This window comes from Helianthus annuus, chromosome 16, assembly GCF_002127325.2.
Source record: "Helianthus annuus cultivar XRQ/B chromosome 16, HanXRQr2.0-SUNRISE, whole genome shotgun sequence".
Taxonomy (NCBI): Eukaryota; Viridiplantae; Streptophyta; class Magnoliopsida; order Asterales; family Asteraceae; genus Helianthus; species Helianthus annuus.
The window spans coordinates 105,004,196-105,015,638 of NC_035448.2; positions in this window are offsets into that span (position 1 = coordinate 105,004,196).

Consider the following 11,443-nt stretch of genomic DNA (forward strand, 5'->3'; position numbering starts at 1 on the left):
GTTTGCGTAAATTAACCGAAACGGGTCAAACGTTATCATTTTTATCTCAAAATCCAGAATGTATTTAGTATACCCACATTATACAAGTATTCAAACTTGTCGGGTCTAAATCACATTCTATCCGGCCTTTCGCTTAATCATGCGTCTTAACCGTATATTTCTTTAAGACTAACCGGTCTAAGCTTAGGCTTAATTAAAGACCCGTTAGCAGTCTAATTGGTTATTTATACCATCGTTCCAGACTAGAGCTTTCCGGTAAATTGTACCTACGCTTACTTAGGAATACGGCTGAGTTATAACTCTTGCTATTTAAGACAGGAACTAGCTCAGGTAAATACTCTTAACTTATTTTCCCTATTACGGGCTTGGGATACGGTAATATAAATACCGCATGGTCAGGTATGGGATTCGAAGACCAATGTGTCGGGAAATCCAAATAACCTGTTTTTAATTCGTATTGCTTGACTGAAACATTGGGGGTTAATGCGACCGTGTCCTGGATATCCTTGACTCATTAAATGCAATGGCCACGACCTAAGCACGGGGTGTAGGCATACACCTGACAGATGCTTTATGCTTATAAATTGATTATACCCAATAAGGGATTCCCAATAAGGGAATAGTGGTGTGTCGGTTAATCTTGAACCGGCATAGGACCGGGCCCCGCATGTAGAGCAAGTTATGTAAAACTGATAACATGAGATATAGTTTGTCCCAAGTATAAAAGATTAATCTTGCCTTGTGCATCTTAATCAAGTGTCAAAAATAGTTTTGTGCCTTGTGCGCCTAAACCAATTTTCATAAACTCTTTTCAAATGAGTCAGTTGAGTGTATTTACCAGTGAAAACTGACGTACTTTCCAAAGTCTAAGTGACAGGTACAAGTACGTATTAGGCTGGAAGCTGCTCAGGGCGTTAATAAGGAATCTTGCAAGTTCTAGGCGCCTAAAGTCTGTTGAACAACATTTAAGTTTTAAGATCCGCCTGTGGATCCTCTACTTTCCGTTGTAATACTTGATATTACTTTATATTCGGATTGTAATATATTATCTTTTGCTTCCGCTGTGCATTTATAAATTGTGTTGTTTGACTATGATGTTATCAACTACGTCACGATACCCCACACCGGGCCCACCGGTGACACGTGGAGATCGGGGTGTGACAGGTTGGTATCAGAGCCAACATTGAGTGAATTAAACACTAGCCTTTTTTGTTTAATCTCAATGACACAATAGCACATTCCTTAAAACTTCTGAGTCTAGACTTAACATAGGAATACCCTCATCCCTATTCGGAGAATTTTTGTTTTCAATTCTATATATTCTTGATGTGTCGTCAAGCAAAGAAGCTATAATGGAAATTCTCCCCATTAGAAGCCTCGGGAAGGCTGAGCTTCGTACCGCGACCAGGATTAACGTACGACCAAGGAGAGGACATTCAGAACAAAAATGAAGAAGAGACTCCTTTTACTGAAGATCGTTTCCTTAAAGGTCTTTATAGCGATATTTATCTTCTGGTCCCTTTGAGGACAACATCCTTTCTTTTAAGTCCCTTTTTGGGCAATTCTATACCCCTTTTAAAATCATTGGGATGTTTTATCTAGATTTCATTTATATCATTATGTATGAATATAATATATGAAGTAAATTAAAATAACAATTCTGTTATAAGATCTACCATTATATTAAGATGGCAAAATCTAAAAAAGGACAAGACCTAGCTCGGGTGTCATTTAGGACAGAGCCAAGATGGTATCTCCATAATTAGATTCAGATCCATAATTAACGTCTCAACTTAGGGTTGATCTGCGTTATGTTAAAAAGAGAATCTTAGGGGTGAAACCTAGCCACGTGTCGTCGCAGACATGGCCAAGATGGTAGAACCTGTCAAAAAGATTCCAAATTTATGTTAACATCTGAAAATATGTTAACATGCTAGGCAAATTGTGATGCAGTATAAATCACACAGGCCCAATTTGAAAATTGGGATTTATTTAAAAAATTCCCTGCAAGTAAAATAGCCATCCATTAAGGATGAAGTGCCTACGGGTAATAAATTTGAAAATTGGGATTTATTTAGAATTCCCTGTAAGTAAAATGATCATCCCTTAAGGATGAAGTGCCACGAGCTATAATACACTGTCCGATTGCGACATCGACAGTTGTGAATCTTTTGAGATTCTCTGTCCTAAGGGGGTGAGCTATGCTCAAAAGCCCTCTAGACGATAATCTGGTCGTCATGTCATTATTATGACCGCTGAATGACAGTTGATTTAAATTAAGTGCTAATCCTGCCGTCATGTCATCATTATGACCACTGAACGACAGTTGATTAAATTAATGACACTGATCATGGCGTCATGTCATTACTGTGACCGCTGAACGTATCATCAGTACAATGACTATATGTCTTAACATCTTACGAGATGTCAATTGATAGGCCCACGTGTAACGCCTCGTATTTTCGATCTTTCTAATTATAGCTTGATGACTTGTACTTTCCAATTTAGTCAATTGTACTCTCGTTTATTCCCAAATTTCATTCCGAGACTTGAATCATAATGAAAAATGCATTATTTTAATCACATGTTTGCTTGATTTCTATGTCGTGAAATTTCACGTTGAAACACATTGAAAGTTATTCAAATCCCAACTCTTAAATCGAGCATTATCAAGAGATTACCCTAAACTAGACAAAAATCGGGAATTCGTACGTTAATTCGGTAGTTTACCAGAAAGTTGGGTTAAATCGGATAATTACAATATTTATTAATATTAAATAATTAATTATATTAAATAAATAAATTATTTTTACTTATCATATTTTATAAAAATAAATAAATATAATAAATTTTATTAGTTTTAGTTAGTTTAAACTAACTAAGTTAGTTAAACCTTTGTAACATTGAAGTTAACCAAGTTAAGCTTAACTTGGTTAGTTTATTAAAGGAAACAACTAACTGAGTTTGAAAACTCAGTTGGTTCAGTTAAAGTCAAAAAAGAATCAAAAAGGGGGTCTCCTGGGTGAGAACCGCCCTATTCGGAATCGAACTCGTGACCTCAACCTTCACATACGACAACTTAACCAGTTTATCCTCCTTTCCGGAGCTGATAAACATGGTTGCGTAATTCTTTTATATACAGCTTGAATTCAAACCTAAATCCTTAACCGCCAAAAACAGTTACACATCCACACGGTTTCCCTTTTTCTTCTTCGTTGACCATCGCGAGATTACCGGAAATCACCGGTGATTGGTTCCGGTCACCTTCCTTAGTTCATCAATCATCCAATGTTTCCAAAATAACCCGACACCCCAACTCACCTATAAATACCGAAACCCACACACACTCGTACACTCACCGGAAAACCTCACCTGCAACTTCTCCTTTCCCTGCCCGCCTGAAACCACCGGAAAGGTCGACTGCCGCCACTGACGTCGCCGGAGACTCACCGGAGAAGACGTCTGCGTCCGGAACCTCACCCTGTTCGTTTGTCGCCGGGAAGTCGAAGCTTGCTACGTCGGGATTACGTCGGAACTCCGTTCATCTCTTCGGTAACCTTCCTCTCTGGTTTCGTTTTCATATTTCCGGCCGACCCTTTTTGTTTACAGTAGTAGTTATTAAATAATTATTTATCAGTATTTAGTTTGTTACTAATAAGACAAATCCAGTTATATTATTTTTTTTTTATGAATAATAATATAAAATTTAGTTACTATTATTATTAAAAAAAATCCAGTATTATTATTATAACAAATTCAGTTATTATTATTATTATTAATAAATTCAGTTACTATTACTAGTAATATTAATAAAATTCAGTTATTGTTATTATTATATATAATCAGATTTATAATCAGAATTTCAAATAATATTATTATTATTTATAATCAGTAATATTAATATATATAAAATCAGAATTATTAATATTATTAACATTATTATATCTGATTTTCTTTATAAAATCAGTATTATTATTAGACTTTAATAATCAGATTTATTATTTAATTCTGGATTTATATTTATTTTATTTTCAGAATTATTAATATAATATTTGTCATATTATTTATTTAAACATGTAAATAAGGTTCATATATTATTAATTAAATTCAGTAGTTTTATAATTAATGTATTATCCCGAACGTTATTATATTTAATAATCAGAAATTTTATTAGTAGATATATATTAATCAGTATTTTATCATTAATAATTTATATATTAAATCAAAATATTTATTTTATGTATCAAGTTGGTTATACCACAAATATCATATTATTATTAACCTATTTTCGTTGTTATAATTATTCGACATCAATAATTAACAATGATAGAAATCTAGAAGTCTTGAAACTTTATTTTCCAACATTAATTTCATCATAATCACCAACTAGTATTAACGAATTCCCAAACACAATAGGGTAATCTTCTTGCGCTCGTTGCAACTCTTGCAATCTATTGGACAACCCTTTCTCTTACTCTCTTACCAAGAAACGCAACGCACTCTAAGGTGAGTATACATGACCCATTTTCTATTTTTCACTTTTGGGTGCAATATGTATTCCTTATCAAATTACACAATCACATCAAACTTTTTATGCACACTCTATCCTTACTCTATGTGATACATTTTAATCATGTTAGACATGTTATGCTATTGTAAACACTCATGACTATGTGTTCATTAACTTCGTACAAGCCTCCCCTAACAATGGTAGCGCTATAGGTTGAGAAACGCCCCTCCTGTTCTATGAGCAGGTATTGTTAGGTTTAACTATGTCAAACATACTCAAACTCGTTTGGGTACACTTTAATTGCGTTAAACTTTGGTTTGGGCACATAGAGTAACATCGTTTCGAGTATATACTGTTTACATGATATTGTATTTCACATTTGGATATGAGCAACATTTTAAACACGTATTATGCTATGTATGAAAACTTGTATACTCGCCAACATGCTTTTGTTGACTTTATTTTAATACATATTGCAGGTTGATTGATCAAGATACAAGAAAACAAGCTAGGATGGCTTAGAAACTCATTCTAGAAATAAACTATTGTTTGAATTTATATTTGATTGTTTGAAACTCTGTATTATCCTTTAGAATTTAATAAAATGATTTAATTTATATTGTCACATTTAGTGTTATGTTGTTTTGAGCAATTTGTACGTCTCATCCCGATGTTTCCGCCATCGGTTGGGGTGTGACACCACGGGCCAGAAATTTTAATAAAGACAGTCGTAACCTATGACTCCCCGTCAGAAAAAGGTAATGAACTAGGTTCAAACCTCAAGGCTTTGATTCTCTGAAATCCTAGCTTATAATTTATAAATGTCCTTGTGACTAGGCCTTGGTGCCACCTCAATATCCGTAATGTTTTATAACTAGGATAAATTGTAATGCCTCGATTCTCAGAAATCATGACTTATAAATTAAACTTGTCTTCTCGACTAGGCCATTTGTGCCATTACTATCTTATAAATTAGGATTCATGATAAAAATCCTGAATAAAATAAATATTATTCCTTTTCTATTAAGTGTATGTATTAAGAGAGAATCTTAAAAGGGTTGACCTAGCTTGAATGTCATTGAAGACCTTGCTAAGATGGTAAAACCTGTATAGAAGAGATTCAGATCCTGATCAACACTTGAAAACGTGTTAACACTCCCGACAACAGTAATGCGATAAAATCACGATTGTCCTCTCTATATTAGGAACTTCCAAACCCCTTAATTAGCCTATATGATCGATGGGAATCATGGCTAATAAACGTCGAACGTGATGTACACATCTAAACATCCACCTGGGATGTATACCTACGGGCAAAGATGCATACATGAAAACGATAGTTTTATTTCACAACTTCTTGTCAAGACAATGAATTATGAAATTTTCCGATCCAAAGGAATCATTGATTATGTTTTAAAATTTCCTTAGTGACAAGGCATCTGGGCCATCGAAAAGTCCTATGGAACAAGCCATTGTGCTATATAAGATGTCGCTATGACATTGACAGTCGTGACTTATGTCCCCTGTCTAGTAAGTATAAAGGATTTATTCCATTTAAACGCCAAAGATGGTTTATTTAAAAAAATCTAGGCAAAACATGATCAAATAAACTAAATACTATCTATTGGCCTATATGGGTTGTTTGCACCATGGCTATTTAAATTATCAAGTTCGACAATTCCCTATAATTAAGTAAGCTATTACTCCATGGTTAGTTAGCCTTCAAAGCTTTATCACGGCTGACTCCTCTGGGACTCACAATCATCCAGTTAGTCAGAATGATGTACAATTGACTAGCCTTTGTGGCAAAATAAATTATCTTCCAAAAGATGACGGTTGTAGTCTTTGACTCTCTGTCCAAAGGTGAAGAACTATGTTCGAACCTTAAGATCTCTGATCCAATAAGATTGCAGCTTATATATTAATTCCTTAAGTGCCATATTTTGTATGTCCTTTGTGACAAGGCCTTCGGGCCTATGATTATTAATGTCCTTCATGGCAAGCCTTCCAACTATCTAAAGATTGTCGTTATGACAAGGGCAGTTGTGACATTGTGATCCCCAGTCAAAAGGTAATGGACTCGGTCCAAACCATAAACACAATTGATGGTCCTTTTTGACCTAGGCTAAATATAATTGATATACTTTCTAGTAGCATACTATAAGGAAGTTATAAACCTAACAGCCATTGTGGTTTAGTAATGCCATGGCTTTATAAATCATCCATTACGATGATTTCATAATAACTTGCATCTAAGCATACGTTATTTTTGGTGTTAGTACCAAAGCTCCAGAATGGAGGTTTCTGACGAAGCGCACAGCAGTGCAGCGGCTAAAAACAAGGATGCAAGTATAAATATAAATGTTAATGGCACGACTCTTCAGGCCTTGATTAGCGCAGCAATTAGTGAAGTTGTGGATAAGGTACTTGAGAACAAAAAGGAACCGAGTGTCACTCACTCAAAGGTCCATACGGAAACGCATACATCAGCTCGAAAGGAGAGCTCCGTTCACTCTTCAGATGAAAAGAGCAAACCTCAGGAGTTAGTACTCTATGATGAGCCCCGTTCAACTGAGGGCGGGTGCACCTACAAATATTTCGTCTCATGCAAACCCAGAGATTTCAATGGCGAAAAAGGAGCAATTGATGCTATGGAATGGCTTGAGGAAATGGAAACGGTTGTGGACATCAGCAATTGTGCTGATAAGGACGTAGTAAAATTTGTTTCACAATCTTTTAAAGGAGAGGCTCTTGTATGGTGGAAGGCCATGATGCAGTCCACGGGGAAAATTCCCCTATACCTTATGGGATGGTCCAAGTTTGCGGACCTTATCAAAGAGAACTACTGTCCACAGCACGAAGTGGAAAAGGTGGAGACAGATTTTCTGAATCTCACAATGAAAAACCTAAATTGTCAGCAATATGTTACCGACTTCAACTCCCTATCTAGACTGGTACCCTACTTAATTACCCCGGAACCAAAACGCATTGCGCGTTTCATCGGTGGTTTAGCACCAGAAATAAAAGGGGATGTTAAGGCTTCAAGGCCAATCAACTACAGAACAGCTGTAGATCTATCCTTGTCTCTCACTCAAGATGTAGTGAGACAAAAGTCGTTCATGAATGAAACTAATGACAAAAGACCAAGGGAGGAGAATAACTCTCAGAATTCTAAGAAGAGCAAATCCAAGCTCAACAACAACCAACAGGATTCCAACAAAAAGCCTACATGCAAAACCTGCAAAAGAAGACATTGGGGGCAGTGTCGATTAAACCAAAAGATAAAGCAATGTGGCATCTGTAAAAGAGCTGGCCACCAGTCCCACGAATGTAGGGACATGAAGAATGCAAACTGTTTCAGCTGTGGTGAAAAGGGGCACATCAGTACTAATTGCCCTAAGGCTGCCAAGAAAGGAGCAGCTAGGTCTGGAAAGGATAAGAAAGGAACCGCCTGGACTACCGGTTGAATACCTGAGACAGTACACATCGATAATAGCATTAGGTACGTCCTTTACCATTTAGCATTGATAGTGACTGCCAAGTATTTTTACATTGATGCAAGGGATAATAAACCTTTAGCAAACCATAAGCTTAGCAAACTCTGGATTACATTCATAAGGACTTCATATATTAAATATGAGGTATAATTTACCAATGGAATCTTTAATGACCTCTCTCCCACCCTCGGAGATAATCCTTTCATAAAAATCTGGAGTACTCTTCCCCAGAAAGAGTACGACAATATATATTATTTATTTTATTTTATTAATTTTCTCATTGTTTTCTATCGTCTGCGAATGCCAAACTATGTTTGATAAGAGTACCATATGAGGATATGCGTATCCTAGTGTGTCCCATAGATTGCTTCCATGCCTGATCAATATGGAGGTTTAATGCATGGGATCCCCGAAGATATCCTAATGGTCATATTGTACTAAAGTCGACTAGTAGTATTCAAAGGAGATATCCAATATAAAAATGCCCTTATAAGTATCTCTACTTAGGGCATCCTTGCAATGGTAAAGGGAATGTGTCATTTATCTGACACCGACAGCGATAGATGAGCCAAAGCCTGAGAATGCGGAAATCTCTGACATCTCTATGTGTCATAATTAGCTTCTTTATAAGAATTACCATGTTTACCTTCTGAGAGGCAAGAGGATGTTAGGACAAACATCCCGCTTAGGGCTGCAGTTAATGTAAGAATCTTATATCTGTTATTACCAACGAAATAGGAAGAACTAAGAGCCAAATAAATAAGTTTTGGATAAGGTTTCGTAAAGCCAAAATTCAAGGTTCTAAGAACTCCGATTTTTAGTAAATAAGAAAGACGGTTCATCTTGCTTATGCATTGATTACCGCAACCCTATTTAGGCAATAACTAGAAATCCCCAAATTGCTGCCAGGATCGTCGATTTATTCGACTAGCTGTAAGGAACAACTATTCTTTGAGATTAGTCAAGCAGTGATTGGAATAACCATATCGCCTTAAGATAAGCTTTTCGGTAATAATTGTTGTATAAGTATCAACGCTGCTCCTTTGGGAGACCTTGTATAGATAAGATGTTAAACATCTATTGCTAGACAGAAAATTGGTAAGTCCAATTATCGGGATCTAAAAGTTGCCTTGGAAACAACGAATAAGATCGATCAAATCCATAACCATCTATAAGTTGCCAGTATTCGGCAGAGAATCAAGGATCCATGGAAATAGCAAACCTCCTAAGTTCTTGTTAAGAAATAAGATTCAACAAAAGATATCACCCTGGAAAGGTGTGCCAATCTGTTAATTGTCAGGCTAGTAAGCTCTGAATATATGAAATCATTCGAAGTAATCGAATATATCAAGATCAAATAACTTATGAGCTAAAACCTATTTAAGGAGCTTGGTGGAGCTCACGATGTATTGCACCCTAAGGATTTAAGGATATGTTCCGCCAATAAGTCAAGGAGCACTATCACATAACGGTTGGCAGACGGACGGACAGAGTGAGCGTACCATCCAAACATTGGAAGACATGCTTCGAGCATGTGTGATTAATTTAGGTGGCAGTTGGGATAACCGCCTACCCTTGATAGAATTCTCCTATAAAAATAGCTACCATACTAGTATTAGGGCCGCGCCTTTTGAGGCCTTATACGGTAGGAAGTGTAGATCGCCTATATGTTGGGCAGAAGTTGGAGATGTCCAACTATCAGGACCAGAAATCGTTTTCAAGATGACAGACAAGATCGTTCAGGTTCGCGATCGTTTGAAAGCTGCCAGGGATAGGCAGAAAAGTTATGCGGATCCAAAGCGCAAAGATTTTCACTGCAATGTAGGTGATAAAGTGTTACTTAAGGTATCGCCCTAGGAGGGAGCGATGCGATTTGGTAAGAAAGGCAAGCTAAGCCCGAGGTACATAGGACCCTTCAGGATTGTCGAACGTATCGGGTCAGTTGCTTATAAGTTAAACTTGCCAGAAGAACTTAGCACTATACATAATGTGTTCCGCATCTGTAATCTGACGAAGTGTTTCGCTGACGAATCACTGGTTATACCGCATACAGATATACACATAGACGAGAATTTGAAGTTCGTGGAAAAAAAAACCATTGTCGATTGAGGATCGACAGGTGAAGAAGCTTCGAAGGAAGCACGTGCCTATTGTTAAGGTCAAATGGGATGCCCGTAGAGGTCCCGAATACACGTGGGAAGTGGAATCCACGATGAAAGAGAAATATCCTCATTTGTTTCAGTAAATCTCGAGGTTGAGATTTCTTTTAAGGGGGTGAGGATGTAACACCTCGAAAATTTACGTCCAATGATGTATTGACACGTGTCATAGACTTTGCATATGCAAAAACAAACTTTAGAGGGACTAAAGTTGACAAACGGTGGAAACTATGGAACATAAGGGTCCAAAGTGTCAACAATGGCTAAATAGACTCCATAATAACCCTACATAATGTTTATAACCTTAAACGGATGGATCATGGATCATACGAAGCGGAAATTGCACAAAAGTGAGGAATTACAAACTATAGGGGCTAAAAGTGTCAACATGTTGAATTTATACCTCTGAGTGAACTTTTGGCAGACCCGAAGCTTTGTAATGCTAAAATATACTCACTAGAATATGTGGTAAAAATTTCACGTAGTTTCGTTACCGTATGAGAAAGTTATGGCCAAAACCGTACTTGAGGGGCTAAAAGTGTCAACATGTTGAATTTATACCTCTGAGTGAACTTTTGGCAGACCTGAAGCTTTGTAATGCTAAAATATACTCACTAGAATATGTGGTAAAAATTTCGTGAAGTTTCGTTATCGTATGAGAAAGTTATGGCCAAAACCGTACTTGAGGGGTTAAAAGCGTCAACGTCGAATTTCATGACTTTTCGGGTGAGCGCAAAGTTATCCGAGGACATTACCATGTTGGTAAATGTCCCAAGGTTCTTAAAAACCAGATTTGAGGGTTTACGAGTCAAGATTCATAGCTAAAACCTCGCGTGCAAGGACAGGGACCAAAACTGCCAATAATTAACAAAGTTTGGAGCTGCCAATAAACCCAGGTGCAGCTTTTTGCGATCAGCTGCTGTTTTGGTCCGAAATTTGAGTGCATAACAGCTAATATCACCTCCTAAGTGCACCAATGGATGGACATGCAAGTATAGACACCTAGAGACCTCTCACAACATCTGATTTCCCTTATAAATCTGATCAATTCATCACTTTTTGAGGCACTTGTGATAGTAACATGAACACCCACAACTTGCAAGAACTCTCAAAGCATTTCCAGGAGCAATCTGATCATCAAGGCAGCCTCCAAGTGTTTTCTAGGCTTCTTTAGGACCTTTGTAAGCATTCATATCATCCTCAAATCCGTTCTAGCATAGATTATTCGTTAAGAGTCAAACCGTTGTTCATAAAGTTTGACTTTTCGATTAAACGAA